The 12,221-nt window shown below is 45.4% G+C and overlaps 4 pseudogenes; 2 read left to right on the top strand and 2 right to left on the bottom strand.

The window, feature by feature from the left end:
* Positions 1 to 4,407: 4,407 nt before the first annotated feature.
* Positions 4,408 to 4,525, bottom strand: LOC134981827 (5S ribosomal RNA; annotated as a pseudogene).
* A 181-nt stretch (positions 4,526 to 4,706) lies between these two features.
* Positions 4,707 to 4,824, bottom strand: LOC134981798 (5S ribosomal RNA; annotated as a pseudogene).
* Positions 4,825 to 7,074: 2,250 nt separating this feature from the next.
* On the top strand, positions 7,075 to 7,192 carry LOC134981711 (5S ribosomal RNA; annotated as a pseudogene).
* A 180-nt stretch (positions 7,193 to 7,372) lies between these two features.
* LOC134981835 (5S ribosomal RNA) lies at positions 7,373 to 7,490 on the top strand (annotated as a pseudogene).
* Positions 7,491 to 12,221: the final 4,731 nt, after the last annotated feature.

Here is a 12,221-nt window from a genome sequence, read left to right on the forward strand (position 1 = left end):
TTCCAAAATCGCAGCTGATTCCGACGACACGTCTGCTGTTACTAGGGATGATTCTGGACACAGTCCAGAAAAAGGTGTTTCTCCCGGAGGAGAAAGCCTGGGAGTTATCCGAGCTAGTTAGGAACCTCCTAGAACCAGGCCAAGTGTCAGTGCATCAATGCACAAGAGTCCTGGGAAAAATGGTGGCTTCTTACGAAGCGATTCCATTCGGCAGATTTCACGAAAGAATTTTTCAGTGGGATCTGCTGGACGAATGGTCCGGATCGCATCTTCAGATGCATCAGCGGATAATCCTGTCTCCAAGGACAAGGGTGTCTCTTCTGTGGTGGCTGCAGAGTGCTCATCTACTAGAGGGCAGCAGATTCGGCATTCAGGACTGGGTCCTGGTGACCACGGATGCCAGCCTGAGAGGCTGGGGAGCAGTCACACAGGGAAGAAATTTCCAAGGAGTGTGGTCAAGTCTGGAGACTTCTCTCCACATAAATATACTGGAGCTAAGGGCAATTTACAATGCTCTGAGCCTAGGAAGACCTCTGCTTCAAAGTCAACCGGTGCTGATCCAGTCGGACAACATCACGGCAGTCGCCCACGTAAACAGACAGGGCGGCACAAGAAGCAGGAGGGCAATGGCAGCAAGGATTCTTCGCTGGGCGAAAAATCATGTGATAACACTGTTAGCGGTGTTCATTCCGGGAGTGGACAACTGGGAAGCAGACTTCCTCAGCAGGCACGACCTCCACCCGGGAGAGTGGAGACTTCATCTGGAAGTCTTCCACATGATTGTGAACCATTGGGAAAGACCAAAGGTGGACATGATGGCGTCCCGTCTGAACAAAAAACAGGACAGGTATTGCGCCAGGTCAAGAGACCCTCAGGCAATAGCTGGGACGCTCTGGTAACACCGTGGGTGTACCAGTCGGTGTATGTGTTCCCTCCTCTGCCTCTCATACCCAAGGTACTGAGAATTATAAGAAGGAGAGGAGTAAGAACTATACTCGTGGCTCCGGATTGGCCAAGAAGGACTTGGTACCCGGAACTTCAAGAGATACTAAGAAGGGACTTGCTTCAGCAAGGATCATGTCTGTTCCAAGACTTACCGCGGCTGCGTTTGACGGCATGGCGGTTGAACGCCGGATCCTAAGGGAAAAAGACATTCCGGAAGAGGTCATCCCTACCCTGGTCAGAGCCAGGAAGGAGGTGACCACACAACATTATCACCGCATTTGGCGAAAATATGTTGCATGGTGTGAGGCCAGGAAGGCCCCCACGGAGGAATTTCAACTCGGTCGATTCCTACATTTCCTGCAAACAGGAGTGTCTATGTGCCTCAAATTGGGGTCCATTAAGGTTCAAATTTCGGCCCTGTCGATTTTCTTCCAGAAAGAATTGGCTTCAGTTCCTGAAGTCCAGAAGTTTGTCAAGGGAGTACTGCATATACAACCCCCTTTTGTGCCTCCAGTGGCACTGTGGGATCTCAACGTAGTTCTGGGATTCCTCAAATCACATTGGTTTAAACCGCTCAAATCTGTGGATTTGAAATATCTCACATGGAAAGTGACCATGCTGTTGGCCCTGGCCTCGGCCAGGCGAGTGTCAGAATTGGCGGCTTTGTCTCACAAAAGCCCATATCTGATTGTCCATTTGGACAGGGCAGAGCTGCGGACTCGTCCCCAGTTTCTCCCTAAGGTGGTGTCAGCGTTTCACCTGAACCAGCTTATTGTGGTACCTGCGGATACTAGGGACTTGGAGGACTCCAAGTTGCTAGATGTTGTCAGGGCCCTGAAAATATATGTTTCCAGGACGGCTGGAGTCAGGAAAACTGACTTGCTGTTATCCTGTATGCACCCAACAAACGGGGTGCTCTTGCTTCTAAGCAGACGATTGCTAGTTGGATGTGTAGTACAATTCAGCTTGCACATTCTGTGGCAGGCCTGCCACAGCCAAAATCGGTAAAAGCCCATTCCACAAGGAAAGTGGGCTCATCTTGGGCGGCTGCCCGAGGGGTCTCGGCTTTACAACTTTGCCGAGCAGCTACTTGGTCAGGGGCAAACACGTTTGCGAAATTCTACAAATTTGATACCCTGGCTGAGGAGGACCTGGAGTTCTCTCATTCGGTGCTGCAGAGTCATCCGCACTCTCCCGCCCGTTTGGGAGCTTTGGTATAATCCCCATGGTCTTTACGGAGTCCCCAGCATCCACTTAGGACGTCAGAGAAAATAAGAATTTACTTACCGATAATTCTATTTCTCGTAGTCCGTAGTGGATGCTGGGCGCCCATCCCAAGTGCGGATTGTCTGCAATACTCGTACATAGTTATTGTTAAACAAAAATCGGGTTATTATTGTTGTGAGCCATCTTTTCAGAGGCTCCGCTGTTATCATGCTGTTAACTGGGTTCAGATCACAGGTTGTACAGTGTGATTGGTGTGGCTGGTATGAGTCTTACCCGGGATTCAAAATCCTTCCTTATTGTGTACGCTCGTCCGGGCACAGTATCCTAACTGAGGCTTGGAGGAGGGTCATAGGGGGAGGAGCCAGTGCACACCACCTGATCCTAAAGCTTTTACTTTTGTGCCCTGTCTCCTGCGGAGCCGCTATCCCCCATGGTCCTTACGGAGTCCCCAGCATCCACTACGGACTACGAGAAATAGAATTATCGGTAAGTAAATTCTTATTTTCCTTGCAGTTTCTGAGTAGCTCCAGACCTACTCCTAGATTGTGATCACCTCAGTCCGTTTAGTTCCTGGTTTGATGTCACAAACACGCCCAGCGTCCGGCCAACCACTCCCCACATTTCTCCAGCCACTCCTGCGTTTTCTGCTGTCACGCCTGCGTTTTTTTAGCACACTCTCGTCGAATGCTCAGTTACCACCCAGAAACACCCACTTCCTGTCAATCATTCTCCGATCAACAGAGCGACTGAAAAGCTTTGTACGCCCATGAGTAAAATAGCATAGTTCTGTGTAAAATTGCTTAGCGAATGCGCCCTGCGGTGCATACGTATGCGCAGAACTGCCAGATTTTAGCCTATTAGCAATTCTGCAAAAAATAGCAGCGAGCGAACAACTCGGAATAACCACCATAGGGGGTAATTCTGAGTTGATCGCAGCAGGAACTTTGTTAGCAGTTGGGCAAAACCATGGGCCTAATTCTGAGTTGATCGCAGCATCAAATTTGTTAGCAGTTGGACAAAACCATGTGCACTGCAGGGGGTGCAGATGTAACATGTGCAGAGAGAGTTAGATCTGGGTGTGGCGTGATCAAACTGAAATCTAAATTGCAGTGTAGAAATAAAGCAGACAGTATTTACCCTGCACAGAAACAAAATAACCCACCCAAATCTAACTGTCTTTGCAAATGTTATATCTGCCCCCCCTGCAGTGCACATGGTTTTGCCCAATTGCTAACAAACTTGCTACTGCGATCAACTCAGAATTACCCCCCATGTGCACTGCAGGGGAGGCAGATATAACATTTGCAGAGAGAGATAGATTTGGGTGGGTTATTTTATTTCTGTGCAGGGTAAATACTGGCTGCTTTATTTTTACACTGCAATTTAGATTGCAGATTGAACACACCACACCCAAATCTAACTCTCTTTGCACATGTTATATCTGCCTCCCCAGCAGTGCACATGGTTTTGCCCAACTGCTAACAAAGTTCCTGCTGCGATCAACTCGGAATTACCCCCATAGTTGGATGATGTTTTAAGTCTGTGCATGAGTCCGAGTTGCACCGCTCATGGGTGGTCATTCCGAGTTGTTCGCTCGTTGCCGATTTTCGCTATGCTGCGATTTGTAGCTAAATGCGCATGCGCATGGTACGTAGCATGCATGCGCTTAGTTATTTAACTAAAAACTTAGCAGTTTTGCTGTTGTTCGTGCGGCGCTTTTCAGTCGCACTGCTGATCGGTGAGTGATTGACAGGAAAGGGGCGTTTCTGGGTGGGAACTGAGCGTTTTCCGGGAGTGTGCTAAAAAAAAGCAGGCGTGTCAAGGAAAAACGCGGGAGTGTCTGGAGAAACAGGGGAGTGGCTGGCCGAACACAGGGCGTGTTTGTGACGTCAAACCAGGAACTAAACGGACTGAGCAGATCGCAATCTAGGAGTAGGTCTGTAGCTACTCAGAAACTGATGAGAGGGAGGACCCCATAGAGTCCTTCCTCTGTATAATTGGGTAAAACTTAACTTTTAATGGTTGACTAAAAATTCACTATGGGTGGACAAGAAAATTAAATAAAAATCTAGATTGTCATTGTAACAAATATGGTTCTAAATATGACAGGTGAAAATATTGTTATAATATTTGTATATGTATGTTTGGAAATCACAACATATACAGATCACAGAAACGATCGGTATGTAAAGTAAGCTCGAAAAAGAATGATAAACAAATCTCCTGAAGGAAAAAGGCCCACAGCACCTAGTATTCCCTGGAGGTCTCCCATCCATGTACTGACCAGGCCATACCTGCTTAGCTTCCAAGATCGGACGTGATCGGGCGCATTCAGGATAGTATGGCCGTGGGCTGATTTTAATCAAGAAATAATGTTGGTGCTGGTTGGGAAAAGGTCTAAAAAGTCTAATAATCTGCTTGTACCAATCAGGTGGAGATATATATACATGCGAGTGCAGAAATAGTAGAAGAATAGTGTAAATATGGAGATATAAAGAAATTGTTAATGTGATGTCAAATTATCCTGGAAAGGTGGCCCACAGCACCTAGTATTCCCTGGAGGTCTCCCATCCAAGTACTGACCAGGCCTTACCTGCTTAGCTTCCAAGATCAGACGTGATCGGGCGTATTCAGGATAGTATGGCAGTGGGCCAAATGGTTTGGAAAATCAGAAAACACACTTCTACTATCTGTATTAATCTCAGACAGGACTTGTAAGTCCTTGTCACAAATATTAGGATAAAAAAGTGTGTGTGTGCGGAAGTATTTCTGCTGTCTGTACGTGGTAGTGCTTTGATCTGGGTACAAGCACGATGTCTGTATCCAAAGCCACCAATAGTCAGATGTAAAATTTATAAAGTGGGAATTTTTGGCAGACTATACCAATCTGTTAAACAGGATGATAAGTAATCCAACAGTTATTCACACATTCTCCACACATTTTCCACATCATTCATTCTTAAATCACAACACCCCAATTCTCACATTTTCAACTCATTAAGACAATACTCACACACAACTCTTCTGTTTCACCCATCACTCCACGCAATCCAATTTATTCCTTCATTTCATCACACTCATTCATCTTCAAACACCAGCTACCCTTCTTTTTCCCACACATCCAACACAGCCTTTTCAGGCCCCCCTTCACCTCCTACCACAGCACCACATAATTATCATTACAATTTTCATTTTTTATTTTTCACCATCCCACCACAGTCCGGTTTCAACCACACCTCAATACTCTTTATTTCACTCTTCACCATTACCATTATAAAACATTAATTAGCATTATCCTCCTATCAAGATCGTCCCCCAGTGTTCATTGTTTGCCCTAGTGAACATAAACACAATCCCTTTATCCACAAACTCTATTTTTTCAACTTTCACATTCTTTTTACCTCAACAATTAAACTTTTTAACAATCCTCTTTCATCAATTAATAATATTTTCTAAATTTTTTCTCAACAATTTTTTTCTCAATTTTTTCTCAATTTTCTCTTAATTTCCTCATAATAACAATTTCTTTTTAAATTTAAATTTCAGTATTATATTATTCATTTTCTATCATTACCTGGGCTCACGCTTTGCTTATTTTTAATATACATTTATTCCTTTCAAGATCCACACTACAAACCCCTCAGGATTATCAGTCAGCAATATGAGGCCATTAGCCTTGACTGATTTGTCCGCAATACCAAAGCCGTGCACATTCATCAAGAAATACCCAATTTACAATCTTCATTCACCATCCTTCAATCAACATCAATGCTTCATTAAATCAAGCTGCAACATATCAGTTCACCATCAATTCTCAAACATATGATTGGACCGTGCATCCTATTTAATGGAGACTAGGTGAGAGAGACACGGGGCTTCCGTGAACAAGCCTAGCTCAAAGGTGAAACGTACGTCGGGAACCTGACGTCCATTCAGTGACGTCATTGCGGCATCGCCCTCTCCGGAACGGGCGGCCGCACGATCACAGAACACGGAGCATGGTCACAAGTTACAGCTACTGACCGCCGGGATATCTGCAACATTGGAAAGTGGTAACTTTTAACATTGTGTCCATTTAAAAGTAACGCATCAGACCCCATCGGGTCCAACTATCCAAGGTTTTTGCTTTGAAATTATACTCACGTTTGAACTTAATTAACAGCCAATTCGGAATTGTATTGCAAGCTATCATATTTGTTCAACACAGAAAAAAGACTTCTGCTGTGCTGCTTTCACCCAATTCATGCAGCATAGTCTTTAACATCATTAGCCATTTTCAACAAGAGAAGTTTAAGGAATTGCATTGCAAGATACTGTATAATTGTTTAACACTGGGTTATAAGACATTTTTTGCTACCTTCATTGAAGATTATGCAGTTTATTCCATAATATCATCGGCTATTTACAGCAAGATTAACCTTTAGACAGCCATATCCACTTCTGCAGTTAATCTTCATATCCAAACTAAAGACTACACAACTAGTAAGGATCATCCAGGACGAGGTTTTGTGTGTAGGATTATCCACATTGACATCCTCATTTCCTTGGGTCTTCCCCTTTAGAACCCCGTTACAGGATTATCATCCTGTTTAACAGATTGGTATAGTCTGCCTAAAAATTCTTTAACTCCATTACAGGAATATCATCCTGTTCAACAAATTGGTGTAGTCTGCCAAAAATTCCCACTTTATACATTTCATTACTTTTACATCTGACTATTGGTGGCTTTGGATACAGACATCGTGCTTGTACCCAGATCAAAGCACTGCCACGTACAGACAGCAGAAATACTTCCCCACACACACTTTTTTTCATCCTAATATTTGTGACAAGGACTTACAAGTCCTGTCTGAGATTAATACAGATAGTAGAAGTGTGTTTTCTGATTTTCCGAACCATTTGGCCCACGGCCATACTATCCTGAATACGCCTGATCACGTCTGATCTTGGAAGCTAAGCAGGTAAGGCCTGGTCAGTACTTGGATGGGAGACCTCCAGGGAATACTAGGTGCTGTGGGCCACCTTTCCAGGATAATTTGACATCACATTAACAATTTCTTTATATCTCCATATTTACACTATTCTTCTACTATTTCTGCAAAGCATGTATATATTTCTCCACCTGATTGGTACAAGCAGATTATTAGACTTTTTAGACCTTTTCCCAACCAGCACCAACATTATTTCTTGATTAAAATCAGCCCGCGGCCATACTATCCTGAATGCGCCCGATCACGTCCGATCTTGGAAGCTAAGCAGGTATGGCCTGGTCAGTACATGGATGGGAGACCTCCAGGGAATACTAGGTGCTGTGGGCCTTTTTCCTTCAGGAGATTTGTTTATCATTCTTTTTCGAGCTCACTTTACATTCCGATCGTTTCTGTGATCTGTATATGTTGTGATTTCCAAACATACATATACAAATATTATAACAATATTTTCACCTGTCATATCTAGAACCATATTTGTTACAATGGCAATCTAGATTTTTATTTAATTTTCTTGTCCACCCATAGTGAATTTTTAGTCAACCATTAAAAGTTAAGTTTTACCCAATTATACAGAGGAAGCACTCCATGGGGTCCTCCCTCTCTTCATCTATTTCTGTTACATTTAACCAACGAGTGCATCCACACAAGGTTTTTTTGTCTTTCTCTTGTTTTCTCCCTGTAGGTTAACTACAAAATCCATGGGAGCACCGCCAAAACTTAGTACTATTTATGATTTACAATAATAGTCAGTATTTTGGTATTGTATATATATTTTCTCTGTCATTTATATACTAATTTTTCAAGCTGGTGCAGATCCACAACCCCCTTTTTCCATAAGCTACTCAGAAACAGCAAGAAAATATTTAGTAGCAATTCTGCTACTCTTTTGTTCGCTATTCTGCTAAGCTAAAATACACTCCCAGAGGGCGGCGGCCTAGCATTTGCAATGCTGCTAAAAGTAGCTAGCAAGCGAACAACTCGGAATGACCACCATGCTTCCCAATTATCTGCATTCAGATATGCACTGCTGATACTCTGCAATATCCCCCATGGATATATAGAATCTGATGCAGGGTCTGTGATTTTTAGTGGGCGGTCCTTGGAGGCAACTGGTGGATGACTAAACCAGTGTGGGAGAGATGTCACTAAAAGAGTCTGCATCCAAAGCTACACAGCAACTCACACAGGAGGCATACTTAGACAGAGAAACTGCACCTGCCCATTGACGTTTCTATAATGGGTGCAATTTGTGCGGTGCACACGGTCCCCTGGTTCCAGGGGGGCCCAGACCGCACATATTGCACCAATTTAAATACTTGCCTTACCGGTGTCGAAGTAGAAATATTATACCCACATGCATCAAGTACAAACACCACACCTTGTGGCCTCCATGCGTGTGCTTGTTCTGCCATGCGTGCACATGCCCGCATGCTGCGTACATTGGCTCATGAGGCCCTGCGTATTAGTACATGGTATGAGTAAATACGGTAGCATACGCATTCGAATGGAAAAGCCACAAAGACATACAGTAACTGACATTTCATCCACGTAGTGCATAATTACACATAGCCTACATGCACCACACCATCAAGTTACATTTACTTTAGAAATGGAACAATAGAGGGATTCAACTTTACAGGATATGAGGGGACAGAATTAGGTTAGGATGTGGTGGTTGGTATCCAGTTGTACAGTATTTCAAGGGCAATATTCCGATGGCAGTTTGCAGAAAGTAGCACGCTCCTGCGCATAGATATTAGAGATGAGCGCCTGAAATTTTTCGGGTTTTGTGTTTTGGTTTTGGGTTCGGTTCCGCGGCCGTGTTTTGGGTTCGAACGCGTTTTGGCAAAACCTCACCGAATTTTTTTTGTCGGATTCGGGTGTGTTTTGGATTCGGGTGTTTTTTTCAAAAAACACTAAAAAACAGCTTAAATCATAGAATTTGGGGGTCATTTTGATCCCAAAGTATTATTAACCTCAAAAACCATAATTTACACTCATTTTCAGTCTATTCTGAATACCTCACACCTCACAGTATTATTTTTAGTCCTAAAATTTGCACCGAGGTCGCTGTGTGAGTAAGATAAGCGACCCTAGTGGCCGACACAAACACCGGGCCCATCTAGGAGTGGCACTGCAGTGTCACGCAGGATGTCCCTTCCAAAAAACCCTCCCCAAACAGCACATGACGCAAAGAAAAAAAGAGGCGCAATGAGGTAGCTGTGTGAGTAAGATTAGCGACCCTAGTGGCCGACACAAACACCGGGCCCATCTAGGAGTGGCACTGCAGTGTCACGCAGGATGTCCCTTCCAAAAAACCCTCCCCAAACAGCACATGACGCAAAGAAAAAAAGAGGCGCAATGAGGTAGCTGTGTGAGTAAGATTAGCGACCCTAGTGGCCGACACAAACACCGGGCCCATCTAGGAGTGGCACTGCAGTGTCACGCAGGATGTCCCTTCCAAAAAACCCTCCCCAAACAGCACATGACGCAAAGAAAAAAAGAGGCGCAATGAGGTAGCTGACTGTGTGAGTAAGATTAGCGACCCTAGTGGCCGACACAAACACCGGGCCCATTTAGGAGTGGCACTGCAGTGTCACGCAGGATGTCCCTTCCAAAAAACCCTCCCCAATCAGCACATGATGCAAAGAAAAAGAAAAGAAAAAAGAGGTGCAAGATGGAATTGTCCTTGGGCCCTCCCACCCACCCTTATGTTGTATAAACAAAACAGGACATGCACACTTTAACCAACCCATCATTTCAGTGACAGGGTCTGCCACACGACTGTGACTGATATGATGGGTTGGTTTGGACCCCCCCCAAAAAAGAAGCAATTAATCTCTCCTTGCACAAACTGGCTCTACAGAGGCAAGATGTCCACCTCATCATCACCCTCCGATATATCACCGTGTACATCCCCCTCCTCACAGATTATCAATTCGTCCCCACTGGAATCCACCATCTCAGCTCCCTGTGTACTTTGTGGAGGCAATTGCTGCTGGTCAATGTCTCCGCGGAGGAATTGATTATAATTAATTTTAATGAACATCATCTTCTCCACATTTTCTGGATGTAACCTCGTACGCCGATTGCTGACAAGGTGAGCGGCGGCACTAAACACTCTTTCGGAGTACACACTTGTGGGAGGGCAACTTAGGTAGAATAAAGCCAGTTTGTGCAAGGGCCTCCAAATTGCCTCTTTTTCCTGCCAGTATAAGTACGGACTGTGTGACGTGCCTACTTGGATGCGGTCACTCATATAATCCTCCACCATTCTATCAATGTTGAGAGAATCATATGCAGTGACAGTAGACGACATGTCCGTAATCGTTGTCAGGTCCTTCAGTCCGGACCAGATGTCAGCATCAGCAGTCGCTCCAGACTGCCATGCATCACCGCCAGCGGGTGGGCTCGGAATTCTGAGCCTTTTCCTCGCACCCCCAGTTGCGGGAGAATGTGAAGGAGGAGATGTTGACAGGTCGCGTTCCGCTTGACTTGACAATTTTGTCACCAGCAGGTCTTTCAACCCCAGCAGACTTGTGTCTGCCGGAAAGAGAGATCCAAGGTAGGCTTTAAATCTAGGATCGAGCACGGTGGCCAAAATGTAGTGCTCTGATTTCAACAGATTGACCACCCGTGAATCCTTGTTAAGCGAATTAAGGGCTCCATCCACAAGTCCCACATGCCTAGCGGAATCGCTCCGTGTTAGCTCCTCCTTCAATGTCTCCAGCTTCTTCTGCAAAAGCCTGATGAGGGGAATGACCTGACTCAGGCTGGCAGTGTCTGAACTGACTTCACGTGTGGCAAGTTCAAAGGGCATCAGAACCTTGCACAACGTTGAAATCATTCTCCACTGCGCTTGAGACAGGTGCATTCCACCTACTATATCGTGCTCAATTGTATAGGCTTGAATGGCCTTTTGCTGCTCCTCCAACCTTTGAAGCATATAGAGGGTTGAATTCCACCTCGTTACCACTTCTTGCTTCAGATGATGGCAGGGCAGGTTCAGTAGTTTTTGGTGGTGCTCCAGTCTTCTGTACGTGGTGCCTGTACGCCGAAAGTGTCCCGCAATTCTTCTGGCCACCGACAGCATCTCTTGCACGCCCCTGTCGTTTTTTAAAAAATTCTGCACCACCAAATTCAAGGTATGTGCAAAACATGGGACGTGCTGGAATTTGCCCATATTTAATGCACACACAATATTGCTGGCGTTGTCCGATGCCACAAATCCACAGGAGAGTCCAATTGGGGTAAGCCATTCCGCGATGATCTTCCTCAGTTGCCGTAAGAGGTTTTCAGCTGTGTGCGTATTCTGGAAAGCGGTGATACAAAGCGTAGCCTGCCTAGGAAAGAGTTGGCGTTTGCGAGATGCTGCTACTGGTGCCGCCGCTGCTGTTCTTGCGGCGGGAGTCCATACATCTACCCAGTGGGCTGTCACAGTCATATAGTCCTGAGTCTGCCCTGCTCCACTTGTCCACATGTCCGTGGTTAAGTGGACATTGGGTACAACTGCATTTTTTAGGACACTGGTGAGTCTTTTTCTGACGTCCGTGTACATTCTCGGTATCGCCTGCCTAGAGAAGTGGAACCTAGATGGTATTTGGTAACGGGGGCACACTGCCTCAATAAATTGTCTAGTTCCCTGTGAACTAACGGCGGATACCGGACGCACGTCTAACACCAACATAGTTGTCAAGGCCTCAGTTATCCGCTTTGCAGCAGGATGACTGCTGTGATATTTCATCTTCCTCGCAAAGGACTGTTGAACAGTCAATTGCTTACTGGAAGTAGTACAAGTGGGCTTACGACTTCCCCTCTGGGATGACCATCGACTCCCAGCAGCAACAACAGCAGCGCCAGCAGCAGTAGGCGTTACACGCAAGGATGCATCGGAGGAATCCCAGGCAGGAGAGGACTCGTCAGAATTGCCAGTGACATGGCCTGCAGGACTATTGGCATTCCTGGGGAAGGAGGAAATTGACACTGAGGGAGTTGGTGGGGTGGTTTGCGTGAGCTTGGTTACAAGAGGAAGGGATTTACTGGTCAGTGGACTGCTTC

This window comes from Pseudophryne corroboree, chromosome 12 (assembly GCF_028390025.1).
Source record: "Pseudophryne corroboree isolate aPseCor3 chromosome 12, aPseCor3.hap2, whole genome shotgun sequence".
In the NCBI taxonomy this organism is placed as follows: Eukaryota; Metazoa; Chordata; class Amphibia; order Anura; family Myobatrachidae; genus Pseudophryne; species Pseudophryne corroboree.